General features: G+C 41.6%; 1 protein-coding gene and 1 long non-coding RNA gene across 10 annotated transcripts in view; both read left to right on the forward strand.

The window, feature by feature from the left end:
- Positions 1 to 1,728: 1,728 nt before the first annotated feature.
- LOC135296835 (uncharacterized) lies at positions 1,729 to 14,103 on the forward strand. 9 transcript variants are annotated; one of them, XR_010358851.1, is made up of 6 exons: positions 1,729 to 2,429; positions 2,939 to 3,063; positions 5,939 to 6,012; positions 6,123 to 6,197; positions 10,323 to 10,395; positions 10,579 to 13,532. It is a non-coding gene; the product is annotated as an uncharacterized LOC135296835 (long non-coding RNA). The 9 variants fall into 9 exon arrangements; XR_010358848.1 differs by lacking the exon at positions 5,939 to 6,012 and adding an exon at positions 6,495 to 6,623 and having other exon boundaries at positions 1,735 to 2,429; XR_010358849.1 differs by lacking the exon at positions 5,939 to 6,012 and adding an exon at positions 6,498 to 6,623 and having other exon boundaries at positions 1,736 to 2,429.
- A 5,301-nt stretch (positions 14,104 to 19,404) lies between these two features.
- TAB2 (TGF-beta activated kinase 1 (MAP3K7) binding protein 2) overlaps positions 19,405 to 20,850 on the forward strand; it is a 60,836-nt gene continuing 59,390 nt past the window's right edge. Inside the window, exon 1 of the mRNA XM_064413678.1 lies at positions 19,405 to 19,825. The gene's annotated coding sequence lies outside the window, so the exon portion shown is untranslated. The remainder of the gene's footprint in view (positions 19,826 to 20,850) is intronic.

Here is a 20,850-nt window from a genome sequence, read left to right on the forward strand (position 1 = left end):
AGTTATGAAAAACTGAGCTTGGTTTTTGAGACTGAGAGGTGTGGTTTTGAAACACTCTGAGTGAAGCGTGATGTATGCTTGCAAAAACATCTTTTTTGTGAGAACTGTTTGGTTTTTTCACTTTTAAAGCAGCGAAGTCTGCCTTATGTGTTTAAGATTAGGGAAAAACCTTACAATACCTTATTACACCAGACTATATGCCTTATTAAGTCATGTTTGCCTCAGGTTTAAAACTGAACTGAACAAGATGCCACTAGGGCTAGGTACATTTATTAGAAACTTACTGAAGTCAGAAAATCTCATGAGATGAACTTGATGTTTCCATGAGTAACCTTTTAATCTTTGCTTGTGGAGGGGTCAAGATGCACAGGAGCTCCTTGTGAATGTTAAGGTGAGGTCTAAATGAAAGTTCCAATGAGCAGAAGTTATTTCTGGAGCTTTTATATCTTCAGTAAGCTCACACATGAAACAAGTTGCCATGACTCAATAATATTTTTTTCTGAATCCTTGCAGGCCTTGTTTGGTTTGTTTTGTGGGAATTAAATTACGCTTGCAATTCAAACCTGCAGTGTGCACCAAGGTAGAGGGAGGCTGCTTGGAGGGAAAGTGTTATGCACTCAGTAACCTTTTTGTATTTATTTGTTCAGCGTGCTAGCCCTTGTGCTATTTGCTGGGAAGGAATGCCTACACCAAAAGCTACGAGGTGGGTCAAATAAAAAAGCCTAGAATGTTTTGAAAGCCTCCCCCTTGACTTTGGACTGAAGGGATCTGTAGAATTTTTGGCACATTATAAATTTGTGTTTACTAAAAAGAGAAAAAACCCAACCCAGCAGCCCCCCTCTGATTCTGGGTTTATGTCCGTTGATGTCTGTGCCAGACCTGGTTTACAGAATGCCAAGTGCTAATAATTCACAACAGATCCAAGAGAAAAGAAAACTTGAACTTCATTTTGGGTCAAAACATGTTGGTTTAAAGTCTAAAAATACTATGCAATTTGATCTTAATTAGAAGATCCAAGCTTACATCACATTGTTCCAACACTTCTCCTAGAAACTTGAATGTAAACTTTGCGTTTAAATATAAACCCACCTCTGGGGCTGGCCTATTCTCTTTAATTATTTTATTTGCCAAGCTGCTGAAAAGGTCATGTGCACAAAAAGAATGCCCCGCTCCTAAGCTTTTTGAGCCATTGAGAGGGTAGTTAATGCAAAGCACTTGGTTTTGTTGTGCCTCTAGAAATGGAAAGCAAACTATCTTTCTTGTTCCACAGTCCTTTTCTTTCACATTGATACATTTCTGGTTTTCTCTCTTAAATACTCATCCACAGTCCTTTTCTTTCATATTGATAAGTTTCTGGTTTTCTCTCTTAAATACTCATTAAATTCTCATTCCTTTGGTTAAGACACACCATTCTGTATGGGACAGATATATGCTACAGTTTAGAAGCAACCTGGGCACAAAACTCTTCTTCTGACAAGATAAAATCTTTTCTTACGAAGTCCTTACTAATATCAACAGAATAAGTTGGCATTTCATTACACACTCCTTGTTTTAATCCCATGTGCCTGTTGTTCATATGCTTCCTGAGAACTGGGGCAAGAGAACTTTGGGAATAGCAGCTTGTGAGGTTACCTAAAGTATCACCAAACTTGTAATCTAAATTGGAGCCCTGATGATGAAATCTAGCACTCAGGCATGTGACTTTATGTCATTTTCTGCATGATGCCTTCTCATTTTTCCTGAACTTCGGTCTTCTGCATTTTCTTGGAAATTTTCACACCCCAGTCAAAGTCCCAAGGATGGGCTTAAAGCCACCTGCAAGATTCATGCTTATGCTTTTGGTTATTCATTTAGCTGTGGATCAGAACTGAGGTATCCAGTTGCTGCTTGGATGAACTGAGTTGAGGGTTTCCACTGGGGACTGGATCCTGCACTTTGTGGCACCACCTGTGGGTAAAATCCCTGCTGGGTGCACACCAGTAAATGACCTGGGAGGCAAGAGAAGCCGAGGTGGTACTGCCACATTCTACCCCACCTCTCTTCTGCAGTTCCTAGACTGAGTAAAAAATGCAGCTCCTTTTATACAGTGCCACATCCAAAAGGAAAAGTGTAAAACTTTACTGAAGTGGAATTTAATGAGCCACCCACAAAACACACCTGAGGAGGCCTGGGCATTTCTAATTTTCTAGCTCGGCTAATTTTCTAGTCACCTGCTCAGTGTGGCTGCCACTGGTGCAGCTGAGCTTCTCCACTGCTGCTTCCTCATAACCTCAGCCTGAATTCACCTGGCTCATCCCTGGTCATCTGAGAGGTTTGGTTTCACATGGATACACTGAATTCAGCACAGCAGTGCCAGATCAAATTTTCTCAAGGATTTTCTGGTCTGTGGATCTACTAGTATGGGTTTCCAGTGACCAACTTCTAGCAAGGTGAATGGACTTCTTTCTCTCTTCATTTCTGTTTAGATACAAGTTGTTTTGGAGCAGATAAAACTATTTACACATGGCAAGGCGAGTTGTGTTGTATGTTTTGAGGGAACATCCAGAAAGTTGATTCTGCATACAGTAGCAGGATCAGGACATGCATTAAGGGAGGGGCAGGGGAGATTAGATCATTGATTAAAGATTAAATAAGATAATGCAAGATTAAATAAGCATAACAATAGTAACAAAAATTGCTAGATTCAGAAGCTTTGGAGCCTCCCTGGTAACCAGGGCATTACAATGGCTTAAACAGAAAGCCCGTGAGCTGCTTGATTCTGCTCTAGAGGAATACACAGACTTCTTTTGTACTTGCTGGCCTATCTTATACTTATTTTGTGTGGATCAGGCACAGAAAATGCTCAAATGCAGATTGAAACTTTAAAGAATGCTACAATGTTTTGCTTGTTACTGTACTTTGCCACAGCAAACTTGCTCATCTTTGCTGGCATTTTGAGACTCCACAGTTGCTCTGCTCTCAGCACTGCCTGATAACAGGAGATTTGTGAAGACATCTCTGTGCAAAAAAAGAGGGCAGTGGACAGAAAGAAGCTTTTCACAGTGACTCAGAATTATATCAGTGGTAAGTCTAGGGAGAAACACATTTTAAAATCTCCTGCTGCCTTTGGAACAAATTGGGAGGGGGAGGAAGCAGTGTTCATTTACATTGTAACATCTTAATTTCTAAACAGAGAAAGAGAGAGACGTATTTAAGGAGGGAGAATAATCTATCATAGCGATACTCTTTTTACTACCAATAGTTTCAGAATTTCCATTAGAGAGAAAAACAAATAACACTGCCAACCACAGAGATTAAAGAAGAAGCCAATGGAGAGAAACAGATTTTTTCAAATAGTATGGTGATGACAAAATACCAAGGCTCATTGACAGCATTGTCAAAGCTTAAAATTATAGCTAATGATACAGTAGTGGCTCTCTGACATTTTAAAATACCACAGCACATAGATTTCTCACTGCATTTGCATTTTCCTTCTTCTCTAGAGAGCAACAAACTTAAACTGATTCTGCTGCTAGGTAATAACAGCCAGTGTAAAATAGTTGTTATCTCAGACTACAGAATGAATTGGATCAGGCGATCCTCTGTACACTTTGTTATCAGCCTGCTGGGAGCAAATATAGCCCAGGAGTATCAAAAGTCATTAGTTCAAGTCAGGACTTTGGTGACTGAGCAGGTGGAAGTTTTACATGTCAGACGGAGGAAGCTTAATGCAATATTGAGTAGCAGTTACATAAACTCTGCTAGGGTGTTACTGCTCCTTTACAGACAGGCAAGCTGCAGAGGTTAGGGGGTTTGAAGTGGTTAGAAAAGTCAGTCCACAGCCATAAAGCTTCTCCTGAATTTTGGCTGGATTCAAGTTTTATCTGCAAATTGTTACTAAAGCAGTAATTTTGTAAGCTTCTTTGCCTGCCTCTCTACCTGAAGGCAGGTTAATTTGCCCCACAGTGGTGTTCTCTCTCTCCCACCATCAGCTGGCACTGAAATGTGAATGGAATTAAGATTTACCATTCATTCAGGGCTTGCTGTGAATCTCATCTTGGAACATCCACTTCTGTGCATCTGATCCACAAAGAGCTGGTACAGCCAGCCAGTGCTGTGGTACTGCTCTGCCTCAGGGTGAAACACACTACCAGCCTGGGGACTACAGCTCAGGCATCAGCTCTGCCAAATCCCCTGACACTGGCCTTCAAACACAAACTCTTTCTTCCTCCTTCCACTTTGGGTGCCAAGAAGAAGGTGTTGGTTTTGGTTTTTTTTATCTGAACTATGCAGTCACTCGGGTACCAGGTGGGATGCAGGAGGCCCAACATGAGAATTTCCTGTAGTGTCATGGGTGATCACAGCATGCATGTAGGAATGACTTGGACCCTCTCTGGTTGAGGAAGACTCCACATGCTAGTTGGTTCCTTTCTGGTGAGTGCCATAGGCTAGTATACAAAATGTTGCTGGTGTTCACTGGTTTAAATAAGTGCCAATAACCAACAATTTGAGGAGAGATAGTGCATAGAAACAAGTAAAGGAAGTAAAAGTAGAGGTAAAAAATTGTATTACCTCTAAGCTACTGAGAAATACATCATTTAAGGAGAAGGGTGTTTAACACTGAGAAATAAAAATGGGAACACCTAAGATAGCAGCAAAGTTAAAGACCTGAAGATGCTCATTTGAAAGTGGGGCAGAGATAATACAATAAAATAATCACGAAATTTAGAAAAACTAGCACATGAAATGGAATCTAGAAGTAAAGATTTTGAATAAGAGGCTGTGACTTGGTCAGATAGTAAGGAAAGGACATAAATAGCAAATATGTCCCTATGATTAGGGTGAAGCAAGACTACAATGTATGTAAGTAGTTGAATCCATTGATCAGATATCGACTTGTAAATAATGAATGAAGTATGACCAAAGATACTGAGAAAAATTTAAGATAAGATCCAACATATCCTTTAGGAATAGATTATATCATAGTGATGAGGTATATGTCTTTACCACTGGTCAAGTTCTTCTTGCTGACAAGGAAAGCATTACACTGAAGTGCTTAGGATGTTGAAAAAACACATCAAGGAAAAAAATTTAATTTATTAAAGATGAAAATGAGTAGGACAAAAACAAAAGGTGGCTAACGGACCAGCTAAAGAAAAGGCAAAGAAAAAAATTAACCTTAAACCAAAGAGAGGTTAGGATTGCTATCTCCCTCTCTGGTGGACAGAAAGTTGATATTTAACATAAAAGTCAATGCTAGCACAAGAATGAAGTAGCACAAACTGCCCTAAACAAATATACTCTGAAAACTTCAGAAATTTTGAAACATCACAGGAAAGGAGAGCAGATGCCCAGTCAGTATCATGGAAGTAGCATTTTAAGACAGAACTTTGCAAACATATTGAAGATTGATAAACTGCAGACTGAAAGGCTGACTATGATAACAAGGACACAGTCTTGATGACCCAGGAGATCCTTTTCAATACTTTTTCAATAGACTGGAATACTTGTTGAACAGTCTTCTAACTGGTAATGCCTCAGATTATCATTTCTAGTACCAGATAGTACTACAAAATGGGAGGATTTGTTCCTTTATCACCTGTTACTCTGAAGGAAGATGTAGACAAGGGTGGTATAAACCTTTGAGCCATAGGACTCCGTAAAAATGCAGATTTTTTTTTGTTCTCTTTACACTGGACAGTGTTTTTTGCATATGATATGCAAACACTAACATGATAGTGTTTTACAGAGATAAAGGAGATGATCACAAGGGTAAAAGTTACGATAAACTAATACAAATATTTGCATTTTAAGTACACATTTTTGTTGTATAACCAGAATCACATGTAATAGAAATAGGCCTGGGGAGGGGCTCAGAGAAGCAATTTAATTTATTCCCTAATGGATGAACTATACCCTACAGCATTCCCGACACATTTGTACTTTAATTTGTTTGTAGATGTCTCCAAAGGTGGAGCTGTGTGAACTACTCCAGCTACTGCAAAGCTTTTGTTGCACCCACTGTTTAGAAAGGTTTGTTTAAGCCAGTGCTGAGCAGGGCAAGATTGCTTTCTGTATTTTGCTGACTTGTTTTTGTAAAGCCTAATAAGAGATTACTTACTCTGAAGTTCTTCCTGTTTTAGAAAAGGATCATTTCACGAAGATGAGAACATGGATCAGCCAGGCACTTTCAAAACAAAGAACTGAAACAAACCAATGTGAGTGATGAGCAAGAACTGGTCCTTAGTAGAAATGTTTTAAAGAATCTGTTAATAACAAGAAAAACCTCCACACAATTAAAAGGCAGAAGTTTTGAGTTTTAAAGGGAAACACAGAAGAACAAATAACAAGGGCAATTGTTGGTTGATAAATTTCAATCTCAGATTTCTGAAACTTAATCAAGGGAGAATACCCTGGTAGAAATAAACCAATAATCATGAGTAGAATATTTAATTTATTTTGTTTTCCACATATTGGAAAAAAGGAATTCTAGTAATAGTTGTAATTTTTTCTAGTAGAAGGGAGAAATGTTACATTGAGAGTATCATGGAAGAGAAAAAGTGTTCATGTAACGGAAGTGTTATGTGATTTGAAATAATGCAGTGGCGCATTTGACCCACTTCCCAGCTTTTGCTGATGTTGAGGTAAGGGGGTTCTGTCTTTTCAGGTTGTTTGTGTTTGTGTGCATTCAGATCAGGTTTCTTTATGTGTTCCAAAGAATCCCTTTTGCAGCAGGGGGAAGGACCCAGCCTTTGCCCAGGTTAATTCTGACACTGTTTGTGGTTTTGGGGAGGTTTTTCTACACATAGATATGTTTGTAACAAATCAGTTTGTTGCTGTGCTGTCCTATGTGCTTACCTTTTAATTAAGGCATTTCTAATGTCTCCAAATTAGGTGCATGGCACTTACTTGTCTTATCACAGGAATAAGTAAATACTTTGAATGTAGGTATCTTCCTAGAGTGTTAAAATATTAGGAATTACAATCCTCAATACATTACTTTATCAATAGTATTTCTGGCACTACACCTGACAGAAACTTCTTGCTTACTTCTTATCTGTTTTTACCATAAAGATACAACAACACCCCCTTTACTTTGCCAGGGAAGGAATTATAAACAGTACTTGCTTTAGATCACATGCAGGTAACTGCTGTGCATTATGCAATGTGATTAAAAGACACATGGTACAGCTTTCAGTATCTGTTGATCACTCTTAAGAGAGGTGTCTTGAAGGCACCTGTTGCCATCAGAGTCCAGGTATGTGTGTTGAGTAGAGACATGGAAGAGCGCTGCTCATAAAATTATCTTGATTAATGAGGGCTCTATTTTGAGATGGGCTGCAGAGGCAGCTGTGGTTGTAGCTGTGCACCACAAACTGCTGCTTGGTACTTCCTGCAGCTTTGTGCTTCTGCCTCATCTTCTGCATAGGTTGTTATAAGGCAGATGGAAGAGTTCCTGCTTGCACAGGGAGATCTGGAATAGCATTGCAGCCGGGATGATGCTCTGAACAATTTTGCCCAGTAACACCTGGAGTAAAGCCATGAACACAAGACCTCACTACAGTCTACACCAGTCAGCTCCTCAAGGACAAGGACTAAGAGCCTTCAGATTTACATTTTAAATGCTCTCCTACCTACCACTAAACCAGAAATTAGTGCTCGCAGCACTGCTGTCTTTTGTGGAGTTTGTAAAGTTTATTATTTGTTTAAAACACACAGTAATGAAGCCTCTTAACATGCATAACTGGTTTCTTAAACGTGTGTGTTTTTTAACAACTGATATTTCCCGCTAAGTACCAAGCTTAAAGGTTGTATGAACTTAATATGTAGCCAGGTAACCAGAACAGGTGGTCTCTCTGCTGGCCACATTACAGTGACACCGGAGCTCTGCTCAGAAATACATTCTAAGAGTACATTTTAACACAGTGATTATCTGATCTGCATATTTAGAGGCAGGGCACTGGGTTATCTGAAGAAGATATAAACTGACATGGTTATGGCAACTCTACTATCAATAGTTATTTTCAGCGTAATTTCAGTGCCAGAAGTTGTGCCACCACAAAACTGCTAAAAATACTTTCCAATGTGATACACACATTTTTTCCTCAAAAATTTTATCAAATTATTGCAGTTTCAAAATTATCTACTTTTTACTTTTTCTCTAGGAATTGTTACAAATTCATATGAATAAAAGGCCCTGCTTCTCACTCTTCTCGATCTGAGAGAGACAATTGCAATACACCTTAGAGGATACGTAGGTGTATTATCTGCAAGCAAACTCCTTTATTGCAATGCATGGCATTTTAACGTTGCACACTATTATTTTATTGCATCATTGATGATTGCATGTTCTTTCATTTCAGCAAAAAATTACACGCTGTGCTACAATTTCTTCTCCTCCCTTTTACAACATTTCTATTGGATTCCACTCGGAAATTATACCACGTGGTTTTTTTTCATCATTACATTGCTTCAGGGTGACTACATATATATAATTTTCTTTGATATAATGATATAATATATATAATTTCTTATACCTCAAAGAAACAGAGAGCACTTGTAATTAAATTGCCTAGTTACAGGACCATGTGGTCTATGTAATTCCTTTTTTGAAACTGCATTATCTAAACTGCAGTTGTGAGAAAGGCTGTAGATTAAATTAGATGAAATCACAACTCGAAATTAATGACATACATTCTTAAACTAAAAGTTGGATAAATGAAATTAATGTTTTATCACAGATGAACAATCAAAAGGAAGCCAATTGTTTAGGACTTGACTTAGGTATTTTAAAACTCGCCTCTTGTGCAGCACGTGTTACTTGTTCTTTATACAGGTACCTTATGAATCTCAGATGCAGCACTGTAACACCATCTCTTAACTGTTTTCCACACCTGTTTTTATCTTGTTGTGATCTTCCTTTGGGGTTTTTTTCAGCATTAGGATAATCAAAATCAAAATAATAAGTAAAACCTACTTTCTTTTCTTAGTCTTTTATTTTATTTTGGAGTTTCTTCTCTCCTATATAAGCTGATGCATAAAAGCTAATTTAGATATAAAACTACTGATTTTTAAAATCCCAACGTTTCTATGAGTACTAATCATACTTGAAACACACTAATTACTTGAATGCTTATTGCCTCAAAAATGCACGGGTTCTTTGGCAATTTAATACATGCATTGCCTTTGTAGAGCTTCCTTATCCAGAACAAAAATTTCTGCATAGCACTGTAGCAAGATTTCTGGATAGAAATATTATTCCTAAAAATTAAACTGACACTTTCTAAATAAGAAACAAAGTTTGTTTATGCTGTTGGACATCAAGTATTTATAAACAATCTGAAAAATTACTTATTAAAAAAGTAACTAACAGTGGTTGAAATCTTCTCTTTTTCTTTTTTTTTTGAGGATGATGGTCTCATTGAAATAATTATTTAGCAACAATTATTTTCATCAATAACAGTTCAATGTATGTACAAATTTCAGATTACTGCTAGGTATTGGATTTTAGTAGCTAGGAAATTAAACCAGATAAGACCTCTATGGTTCATTGCACAGAGTTCTATGGTGCTGCAATAATATATGTTTATTACATTCTATTAAATTTTTAATCTAGTTTTCATTCACCATTACTGTGGAAGACTATTTCAGAACGTAATTTCTGTGATTAGAAACCTATTTTTGCTTTACTGCAGAGTTGTCTACTACTGGGACTAATTCTGACAAAAATTAACTGAAATGAGTAGGAGTTTTGCTTGGAGAAGGGCTGATGATTAAACTTTAAAATATGTAATGCATTAGGAAGCTCCCAAACTGAGATCTCAACTGGTGGGAGTTTTTTATGGTTCCATTACTACAGCTCTTTTAAACACACAATGCTGAGTTAACTGTTGCTGAACCTGAACTGTCATTACAGCCATGTCAAACCTTAGTCTGCTCCCTGCAGCTGGTTTCTTTTGCAGACCAGCACATCTTAGCTTGGCTGCCCAACTTGACTAAGCCCCAGAATTTCGGGGCATTATTTCATTTATTGGCAATAAATGAAACTTTCTCCCACACTCTCAGTGAATGTGCAGCTGAGTTCCAAGGCTCCTTTGCAGTCCTGTCTCAACACAAAACCTGCACAATTCCAATTTGTTTTCCAGTCTCCTGCCCATCAGTAGCAGATGACAGCCATACAGCGGAATTGAGACATGACTCATATGTGTCATTATTCTCCATGATATGTACAGTGCTTATGTCCAGGTGAACAGATGGCACTGGGTTTTACTAGAAGCGTGCAATTTTTAAAAAATTATTAAAAACTTTAACCTGATTAATGGTATCTGTATACAACTCTGCAGAAATCAACACAGGACCTCAGAAGATTTGGTGAAGAGGTGAATTTTGAAGAAAAAGCAACCTCTGACATAAGTGGTAGGAAAAATGGATTTCTTTTTCTTTTTTTTTTTTTTTTAACAAACCCTACTAATTAGAGTCCCATAACTGTCTGTAAGCATTACTGCAGAAAACATTCCTTTGGAGCTATTTTTCTTACCATCTGTGATCTCATAAGTTTCATGCAGTCAGTAAATTTACTGTTTAATGTTTGTTCTGTAGGGCACTGGGACCATGAGCAAGTCTTCACTGAGCAGTGGGCCTTGTGAATAAGACATGAAAAGAGGATTGTGGATCCTGAGTTGTAAAATCCAGTCAGATCAGGAATTTATTAACAGTGGAGTGATGAAACCTGCTTTTCATGTCTCAAGGCTGGTGTTTCCAGTGGATTTCCCCATGTGTCATAAGGGTGAGATAAGATCCATCTTCATTCTTCCCTTTTGTAAGGATACTACCTTCAGCCCAGATACTTATTTTCTGAAAAGTTCCAAACTAGAAACGTGTCTATCTGAAACTGTTCAATGGGCTCTGGGACTGTAGCTGGCAATGCAGAACGAGCACAAACACCTGCAGAATGTGTACTCAGCAACTTTGCACCTTTGGAGAACTGGCTATAACGACAGAGCTACTAAAGATCAGTAAAGGACCTAAATTGAAAACAAATTCTGATGTCTTTTGAATGAATATTTTTCCCTTTGAAAAGGCAGAAAATACAATGCACATGCATTGCCTGGAGATTCATGCGTGAATCAGTGCTAAACGAGTGGATGACATTTATTGTGGAAGTCTAACACATTTTCTGTACAATGATATCAGAGAGAGGGTTGCTGGTACAGCTCCACTGCTGCTGGGCAGTGCCAAAGTGCTAATGCAAAGTCCTGCTGTGACCACTGGTGCCTCAATATACAGAATCACAAAATCACAGAGTGGGTCAGGTTGGGAGGGACCACAGGGGGTCATCTGGTCCCACCTCCCTGCTCAAGCAAAGTCATGGTAGAGGACATGGCACGGGATTGTGCCCAGACACTTCTTGAATACCACCAGGAGGGACACTTCACAACCTCTCCGGGTAATCTGTTTCAGTAGTCAGTCACACGCACAGTAGAGATGTTCTTCCTCATGTTCAGGTGAAACTTCCCACGCACCAACTTCTGCAAATGAAGCTGGTGAAGTATCTGGAGCGCAAGTCCAATGAAGAGCAGCTGGGGGAGCTGGAATTGTTTAGTCTGGAGAAATGAAGGTTTACCATGCTTTACAACTATCTTGAATAAGGCTGTAGATCTGTAGATAGGTGGGAGGTTGATCTCTTCTCCCTGCTAACAAGTGATAGCATAAGAGGAAATGGCTTCAACTGCACCAGTGGAGGTTTAAATTGGATATTAAGAAAGATTTCTTCAGTGAAAGGGTGGTCAAGGATTTGAACAGGCTGCCCATGGAAGTAACAGAATCACTGTCCCTTGAAGTTAAAAAAGGTTTAATGCTGGACTTGCAAGTGATAGTTAACAGCTGGACTCAATGATCCAAGAGATCCTTTCCACCCTCTATGATCCTGGGCTCTTAGGGATGCACTGTTCTTGAGCTTGGAGGAAGTAGTGCTTGAATATTGACTAGCCATCTTCCCTGCAGGGCTGGTTCCCATGGGATTCTGTGTGATCTTCCAAGAAGGTCACTGAAAATCAGCTCTCCTGAACTGCAGGGTTGCATTCTTACTTGCTGCCCTTCCTCCCCCATGCAAGATACTGAATCTCATGGCGGTTGCAGCCAAGGCTGCCCCCAGCCCTCACATCTGCAACAAAACCTTCCCTGTTTGGTAGTACGTGGTCAAACAGCTCGCCATTACTCATTTTTTCCTCCACCACCTCTGTCAGGAAGTAGTGGCCAACAATTTCCAGAAACCTCCTGGACTCTTTGTGCTTTGCCATGTTGTTCCTTCAGCAGACGTCAGGGTGGTTGAAGTCCCCCACAAGAGCCATTGCCTGTGACTCTGTGGCTGCTTCCAGCTGTCCGTAAATGGCCTCACCTACTTTCTCCCCATGATCAGATGGCCTGCAGCAAACACCACACAGTCCCACCCTTACCAGTCTGCTCTTTAAACCCAGCCTATAAACTCTTGACTTGCTCATCATCCACCCAAGACAGCTTGATTCAATCCAAGTGTTGATTCAATTCAATCCTCGTCACATAAAAACTCCAGCTCTGCCCCTCCCAGGTCTGGGTTTCCTGAACAGTGTGTGGCCCCTCACACAAGATAGAGCAGCTCTAAACAACGACAGATAGCCCTGTGCTTTAAATGCCAAAGAAATAGCTACACTAGAATTCATACTTTGCCCCACTGTTGTTAGCAACAGAAAGGTTTTGCTGCAAAAATTAAAATTAGCATGGACACAGTCTGGTAGAATTGTATTTCTTCTGGTTTTGAGAATGATGTAAGTTCTCTTTAAATGATAGACCTACAACATCATATTCAGAGAGGTTCTTAGCATAAAAAATAAATACACACCAGTGCACAATGCATACAAGAGAATTAGTTAGCTGACCAGTGCACAATGCATACAAGAGAATTAGTTAGCTGACATTTATAGTATATAATTATGTGAACTTCAATGAGCAAATTCAGGTGCATGTGTGTAATGAAAATGTGTTTAAAAAGCTTGGCCTCCTGTCAGTCTTCTTCTCCAGGGAATGCAATGGTATATCTGGAACAGCCAGGCTAAACAGTGGGGAAATTGCTTTTCAAACTTGTGCTTGCAAAAAATGTTTTTCCACGATGTGCAAATCAATTTGCTTTTGGGGGTGCAAGGATGCAAAAAAAATGTTTTCCTTCAAATGAAAATTTTTTAAAAAGTGACTCTGCAGCAGACTAATCAGTTTGCTATCTAAAATGTTTTGTTTCACGCCTGATTTCTTTTCTAAATGTATAAATACCAGCTAGTGTTTTAAAGCTTCTGTAACTGTGAATGGCTCTGCTGTCCCTCACTGCAAGCTACATTTTTATTACTTCTTCCCAAGAAATTTATTTTGCTGACATAGGCCCTAATCCAGTAAAGTGTTAAAACATATGCTTAATCTTAAGCGAGTTGAATAAAGCCAACAAAACTTTCCTATGCCTAAATCTAAGTACAAATTTGTGTTTGGCTTAGCTGGGGTTATAGTTTCTGGGTTATGGTTTAGAGGGCTTTGTGTGTTTTGCAGAATGGATGCCCTCCTGAAGCAAGAACAGAGTTTTGTAGAGTTTTAAGGTATTTTGGTTTTTTATCAGAAGATCTCAAGACGAAAAAAGTGCCCACAAGTGAACACTAAAATTTTTGGAGATGAATGCACTCCTTTGAATATGTATGTCATGCATCTCCTAACAAGCTTCCCACAATTTCCTCTTCTTCCACCATGTGACAATGTAGTAGCTGAAAACAGGTATGATTCTATGATCCTGGCTCTTGCTCCTGGTAGCTGATTGTTTTCACAAATAATCACTGTCTTTTCTGTATTGGTTTTTTTTAGTTGTATCAAGAATTTTACCTTGTAAAAGAGGTGGTCTTTCTTCATGATAGTGAGCTGATTATTTGTAAGTTTATTATTTCTTAATATTTTGTTCTGTGATACTGAAACATTTTTAGTTGCGGGTGCACACAAGTGATCTTTTCCCACAGAAAGGATGAAACCACAGATTGACTGAAATGTAGCTCAATTTAGAACTTGAAAGTCACACAAATATAACAGGAACTTGAGGATTCTGATGCAGTAGCTAGAGGACAGCTGGTTACATAGAGAAATGTATTCCCACAATTTTCACTTCTGCTGGCAATCTCGGACAGACCTAGGACACAGTGGACCTGGAGTAAGCTGCTTTCTCCTTACAAGGGCTTGCATAAGACCCAGAAGGAAACAAACCAGTACAGTGCGTATATAAGCTCACATGATTAATTGTTTTGTTACACCAGTGAGTTTTCCACTGAAAAGGGGGAGCCGGTACCGTCTTCTTCAAAATTGACTTTGTCTAATACCTATCAGCATTACAGAGCTCTGAGTTGCGTTTTTTTTTTTTTAATGTGGGATGGATTAAAGGCTTTGTGTGTTTCATTTGTACCATGCAAGCTGTCAAGTACTGCAGCTGAAGAGAAGAAAGAATGCAGAGAATTTGTAGTCAGCTTTAATTTTCCTTAATAGCAGGCACAGGATTTGTTCAGAGAGTTTCATTATTGGGTGATAAGTTAAGGTAATTACAGCGGTGGGGCAGAAGGCCAGAAGAAGACAGAGAAATCTAATATCATTAAACATTTAGTTTTAGAGAGTACTTTGGGCTCTTTTTAAAAATATATTAGCCACCTACAAACGGCCTCCTTCACATTTAGGGAAATTTAAACATTATATAATTATTGCACCTTGTGTGTTAACATATATAGTAAGATTAAGTATCTTGCAGTTTTCACTCTCACTTCTCACATTTACAAAATGTGTAAAGGGAAGGGAATTGGCTGAAGTCACTGAGACAGAAGAGGTTAAAATAGGTAGCTAGAGAAAGAAAGAGCTGTAAGACATTCTGCAAGGGTTTTTACTATGAAAACATTCATGCTTGATTTGTATCTGGAACAGGCAAGTCATTTGTTTGGAGTTCAAGGTAGGTTTCCTGTCTCAACTCAGCAAGTTATACCTGTCCAGAAACACTTAAACCCATTCTTGGTCTCAGGTTTCAACACAGCATGAAGTTTAAGCAAGTGATTGAAAGGTATTTGAATAACGATGGACCTTAGCAAGAGACTAAAGGTGTCTTGCTGATCAAGACTCTAGAGACATGTAAGAACTCTATACCAGTATTACATAAATCTTAAGAAAATTGGAATAATTTTTTATCATTAACTTTCTACTCCATTTCCCACAAAGCATAGGAAACAGTGGATTTAAGAAGAAACATATTCAGTGTTTCTCCTGAAGTATTTTGGAATCTCAAATGGTCTTGGCTTTTTATATTTTATGTCATTGAATTATCATAAAATAGTTTAATAAAAAAGGTAGCATTATGGTAGCATTAAGTAATATTAAATTTGTCTTGCTAGTAGCTACTGACTCAACTGTATGTCATATGAGCATATGAGCTTTTATTCACACATTTTTAATTGACTTATTCAGAGCACTGAAAGATATGTCAAGGATGCACTTTTCCCTACTTACTCAAAAGATGGACTTCATATGACCATCTTTCCCACTTTTTAAAACAATTATTGAAAAAAATTCACAATTGCTTTGGGTAGACAAAGATATTTTCCTTCGAGTGTAAACATTCTCCTACGACGCTCATGATCGATGTAAACAAGTGTGGGTTTTCTAATGCATTAAAAGGAGACTTACCAAGTCTCAAAACATGTTATTTCTGTATGTCATTTTAGTGCATAGACTACAATAATGCTCCACTGTAAAACAGATTCCTGTACTTTTACCACTGAAAAGCCTGGGTAGGCTGGCTGTCCTCAAAATCTCAATGGATTTTTCCTTCAGCAAAGGCCTTATCCAAATCTTGTGAAGCTGCTAGAACTCATGAACCACTAAGGCACCTCTTAATCACATCCTTATCGCAAATGTCATGTTTGCGCTCCACTCCCAAACAGATGAGCTGTTAGGAAGTGAAAAAGCTGGTGCTATCTTGAAGAAAGGATGGCAGCAACCTGGAAAAGAAGGGAGTCTCAACAGTAGTAACAGGAGCTGTTTGTGTTCTGCAGATTGCAAAGGAAAACATTGGGGCACAACAGCTTTTTGTAACTGGTAACACAGCTGGTAACTTCCACGTGGAATGGGAGAAGTACTGTGCCTGAAATTTCTTGTGAAATAAGGCAAATTTCTGTATTTCCTTAGCATGTTATTAATTTAAATTCTAATTGGTTTTGTAGGAGAAGATGTGGTTGCAACCTCAGGCTAGGAGCTTGCAAGTACTGTCCTTGGCCAATGAATGCTACTTCTGTTTTTGTCACTCTTCCAATAGGAGGACTGACAGACCTCCTATCTAGAAGAGCAAAAAATAAATTGCCAGGTGAATGTTCAATGGAAAAGTGTCTTTAAAGCTGCCAATGCTACCTTCTGCTGTGGAAGATAACTTTTAAACTCAATTTCAGAAATGATTATGCCAGTTGTTGTGGATTTTAACTGGACAACTCCTCTTACCTTTCCTAAAGAGCATTCTCAGGAAATTTCAGCATCAGAATTGTCAGTAGCAAGCTGATAAAATTAACTGTACTTTCTAGAAATAGCTTTTTTGTACAATACGTTTTGAATAATTCCACAAACCTATTCAAAATTTCATTTTCTAGCAGGGAAAAATATAAACAGTCCGATGAAGGTTTGAAAAACATGAACTCGTACCTTCTATGGCAAAAAGGGGGAGTAATGTCTAAAATCTTAAGGGAAAGATGCAAGGCCTGTGCCTCACTGCTGGCAGAGCTTTGATTTGCACCATGGTAAGTTACACAGAGAATGTACTATTAGATAGATCTGCCTAGATACACAGAAAACAGTTCATTTCTGAATCTCTCTACAAAATCCTGATTTCCTAAATGGTTGTGCTTTGATTTTGGAAAGGTGCTAAAACTGATTCAAAATTAGCTGTTTATAGGAGAAGAGCTACTTTAGCAATGGGCTCAGACATAGATGTGGTGTGGGGAGCCTGGAAAATGGGTGGGGGAGGGACAATGCAGCTCACTCACATGATCCCAGTGCTCAAGCATTGCAGTAAATTCTGCTGATAGCACCATAGGTGAGAAGTGGTCTCGCTTTCCTGTGGTAAATCCCTGTTTTAGCAACTGTAGGCAAAAGGGTCAAATATTTAACTGGGTATTAAACTTAGCAAAATAAACTGAGTTTCTTGTGCAAAAAACATATTCATGTAAGTTTATTATCCTATCTGCCTGAAAGGTCAGGAATGGCTTAACAAAGTTTGAAACAGTTGTGCTGGGAGAGCTGAAGAGCAGGGTGCTTCGAGCAATGACCAGGCAGACCATGACTACAGACCATGTCTACAGCACGGGTGGCAAAAGCGAAAGGTCTGATTAATGTACCTGAAAACCTGGAGTGGGGCAAGCCCTGTACAGCTGTGACCTGATGTTTCCACTGCACCTTCTCTCTACGTGCCCCATTACCCATTTTTGTAACAGACTGTGATAATTTCTGTCTGTTAGGGGAAACATTATTTTGTTTACAACAAACAAACAAATGTCAGTGACTCTCAACGCTGTATAAGCATGACACAAGGCTGAGCAATAAGGTTTGGACACGGGCACTCCATGCTCCATGCCGCTGATGGGCAAAAGAACTGCAGCCTTCTCTGTTGCAGCTTTTGAAAACAACTCATGTTGTTTTCAAACTGGAATGTACAAACTGGAATGTACATACATACACACACACACCCCTATATTTCCACATTTTGTGAGGGGAAAAAAGCTGTCTTCCTCTTCCCCTTTTTTCTGTTTTTTCCCCATCACAGTGTAACAACTCAGTATGAGACTCCTTGGTATTTTCTCTCTCCCTGCCTTCTCCAAGCAGTCAGTCCCTGCAGTTGCTTCCCTTGGGATTCTGACAGCTTTAACTAAATGTAGTTGTGAGGGATTTTTTCGCTTATAAATGCTTTCATTTGGAAAATGCATTTCCAATTATTTCTGCTAATATCCATTGTTTCAATGGCAATGTTGTCTTTATTTCTTGTAACAGAACACTTGGCCTAAATTGTCATGAGTAATTTAGTTCCTGCCTACAGCATGCTAGATTTTTTATTAATTTCTATCATTCAGCATTGCAGTTGTTAATTGCCGGTCTAACAGCTGAGGTCTTACAAAGAAAGTGCAGCTCTCTCTTGTCACACCACTGAAATGGATAGCTCAAGGGATGGTTTCAAGGTTTGAGATGATTATGGCCTAGCCCTTTTGTAGTACCTTTCACACACTGGTATCTGCAGGAAATCACTGGTGCCTCTGGGAGTTGAGGTGCTGGAGAAAACCTTTCTCTGTATTGATTCCAGCCTAGCCCACTGAATGGGGAAAGCTGAAAGCTTTGGCACGTCCCATTCCTTGCCAGGTCCCATTCTAGGTTACAGGGTTTTGGGCAATTTCCTTCTGCAGTAGATGATAAAGATAACTTTAAAATTATTTCTGTGTCTGACTGTATTTTTCAGAGTAAGATGACACAAGGATGGATGGATGGATGGATGGATGGACTATTGTTAGACAACATGGGCAGCACCTGCTCACTGCAGGGAGGAAGGAAGACGATTCAAGAGATGCAGGAAGAAAGCAAATATAGGAAGAATAAGGAGTAGATAGAGTAAGGGATCACAACCCCGAAACTCAACTGATTTACTGGATGATTTTACGATATCACAAGAAAGTTGTCTTTTCATTGGAGCTGAAACTTCCCAAATTACAGAAATACAAAAACCTCCTTGGACACCCCACTAAAATTAAGGATGCCTGTTGTGGACTGGACCAGAGTGTTGGTGGAGCTGAGAGGGGAAGAGGAATTCACCCTGTTCGCCTGGTGACATTTTTGGGAGATGATTAGTCAGAGCTCTATCTCACAGGGATGATGGAAATCACGTACCCTGAGTAATGCGGAGCAAGCGCTCCACATTGTTCTGATAGAAACCGTCTGGCAATTCCCTCGAAATAATCGTTTTGGTTATAAACTGGGTGGGGCGGGCGGAGGGAGGGCTTAATTTATATTAATTTTCTTAGTGTTTTTTTTTTTTCCCCTTGCAGATGCTGCCCTTGCATCCCCAGCCCATTCTGACCCTGCTGGCTTTCCAGGCGGGCAGCCCACCTACGCGCCACCGCCGCTTCCCGCTCTGCCTCCTCTGGCTCCGGGCCAGCGGAGCGGTGGCGGGAGGGAGCGGCGAGCTCCCGCACCCCCGGTGTCCCGGCCGCGCTCAGGCCCGGCTCCCGCTCCCGCTCCCGCCCTGAGGGCGGGGCCGGCGGCGGCGCCGCCCGCGCGCTCCCCCCGCGCCCGCCCCGGCGCCCATTGGCGCGCGGCGCATCCCCGTTAGCGCTCGCGGCGCGGTCTCGCGATGCTGGGGCGGCCGCCGCCATATTGTCGCTCTATTTTGATTCGGAGCGCAGGGAGCGCGGGGGGAGGGGGCCGGGAGCGGCGCGCGGCCCCAGCGGCGGCTCCGGCTGAGCGGGAGCGGCGCCGCCACAGGCACCGCGCGCACACCCTCGCACAGCCCGCACGCCCACCCCGCCCGCCGCCGCGGCAGCACGGACCCCCCTGCCCTCCTTCCTCCCACTCCTCCTTCCTCCGCCTCCTCCCCCCGCGGAGCGGAACGGCGGCGGCGGGAGGCTGCGGAGAGGGTCGGGTCGGCGGGGTCCCCCCTGCCGGGCGGAGGCGGCGGCGGCGCTGGTGGCGGTAGTGGCGGCGGTAGTGGCGGCGGCTGCTGCCGTGGTGGTGGGGGAGGCGGCGGCGGCGGAGGAGGAGGAGGAGGAGGAGAAGCGGCAGCAGGGTAAGGCTGACCCCGCCGAGACGGGCCTGGTGGCGGCTCCCCGGGCCGGTTTCCTGGTCCCATCGCCGGGGGGCTGCAGGGAGAGGCGCGGGGCACCGGCAGGGGCGGGGAGCCGGAGCTTCCGCGGCCGCCGAGCGCGCCCCAGGCTGTGGCAGGGTGAGGAAGACGGGGAAGGCCTGCGCGAGGGGAGGGAGCAGCCCCGGCACCCCGCTCCTGCCGGCGTGCTGGGGCGGGGTGGGAGAGCCGGGACGGGAAGGGACGGGAAGGCTCCGCGCGGCGGGGCGCTCAGAGAGAGATGGAAACTTATTTTCCTTCGCGAGTGGCTGGAGCTTCCCGACGCGGGGAGGGATCGGGGGGCTGCGGCCGCCCGGGGAGGGGCGGGAGCTGCCGGCGGGCTCGCCTGGCTGCGGGAGGGAGGGAGGGGGAGAGAGGGAGAAGGGAGAGGGAGGGGCTGGCCCGGCGCCTGGCAGGTGACAGGTGTGAGTGCGCCGGGCGACGCTCCGCCATTTGAGGATGAGTACCCGGGTGTCGGAGGTGCGAGGTTTTGGTGCCCCGTGTCTTTGCGGGGGCTGGCTGGGCTCGATTCCATATATAGTATATTTGGGACGTTGGTTTCCATTATTCGAGTCAATTTAGTTGTCGAGTAGAAATTCCTGAAATGGCTCTGATAAGAGGGGTTTTGCAGAGAGGAGATACATAGTGTTTCTCATTTTCTTCCCTTTTTCTGTTTTGTCCCTCTGAGAGACGTGGGGAGGCTCTGCGGAGGTGTGTAGTACTCTGTCTCATTCATTGGAAGGCTCGTATGCAAAGTCTGAATGATCAGTCCTGTTAGATGTAGGCAAGGCCTTCAGGGCAGAAGCCTGGTGTTCTTTGTGGCGTGCCTGGTGGCTCGGCAAGGCCTGGTTTGTTCCCAAGACCCGTGGGTGTTTCTGTATTAATGATGATATATTAAAAAGGACATATATCAAAAAGGAATTTCAAAGGGATGCTTCCTTCTTAGCAAGGAGTGGGTTTCAGGTATCGTT

This window comes from Passer domesticus, chromosome 3, assembly GCF_036417665.1.
Source record: "Passer domesticus isolate bPasDom1 chromosome 3, bPasDom1.hap1, whole genome shotgun sequence".
NCBI lineage: Eukaryota > Metazoa > Chordata > Aves > Passeriformes > Passeridae > Passer > Passer domesticus.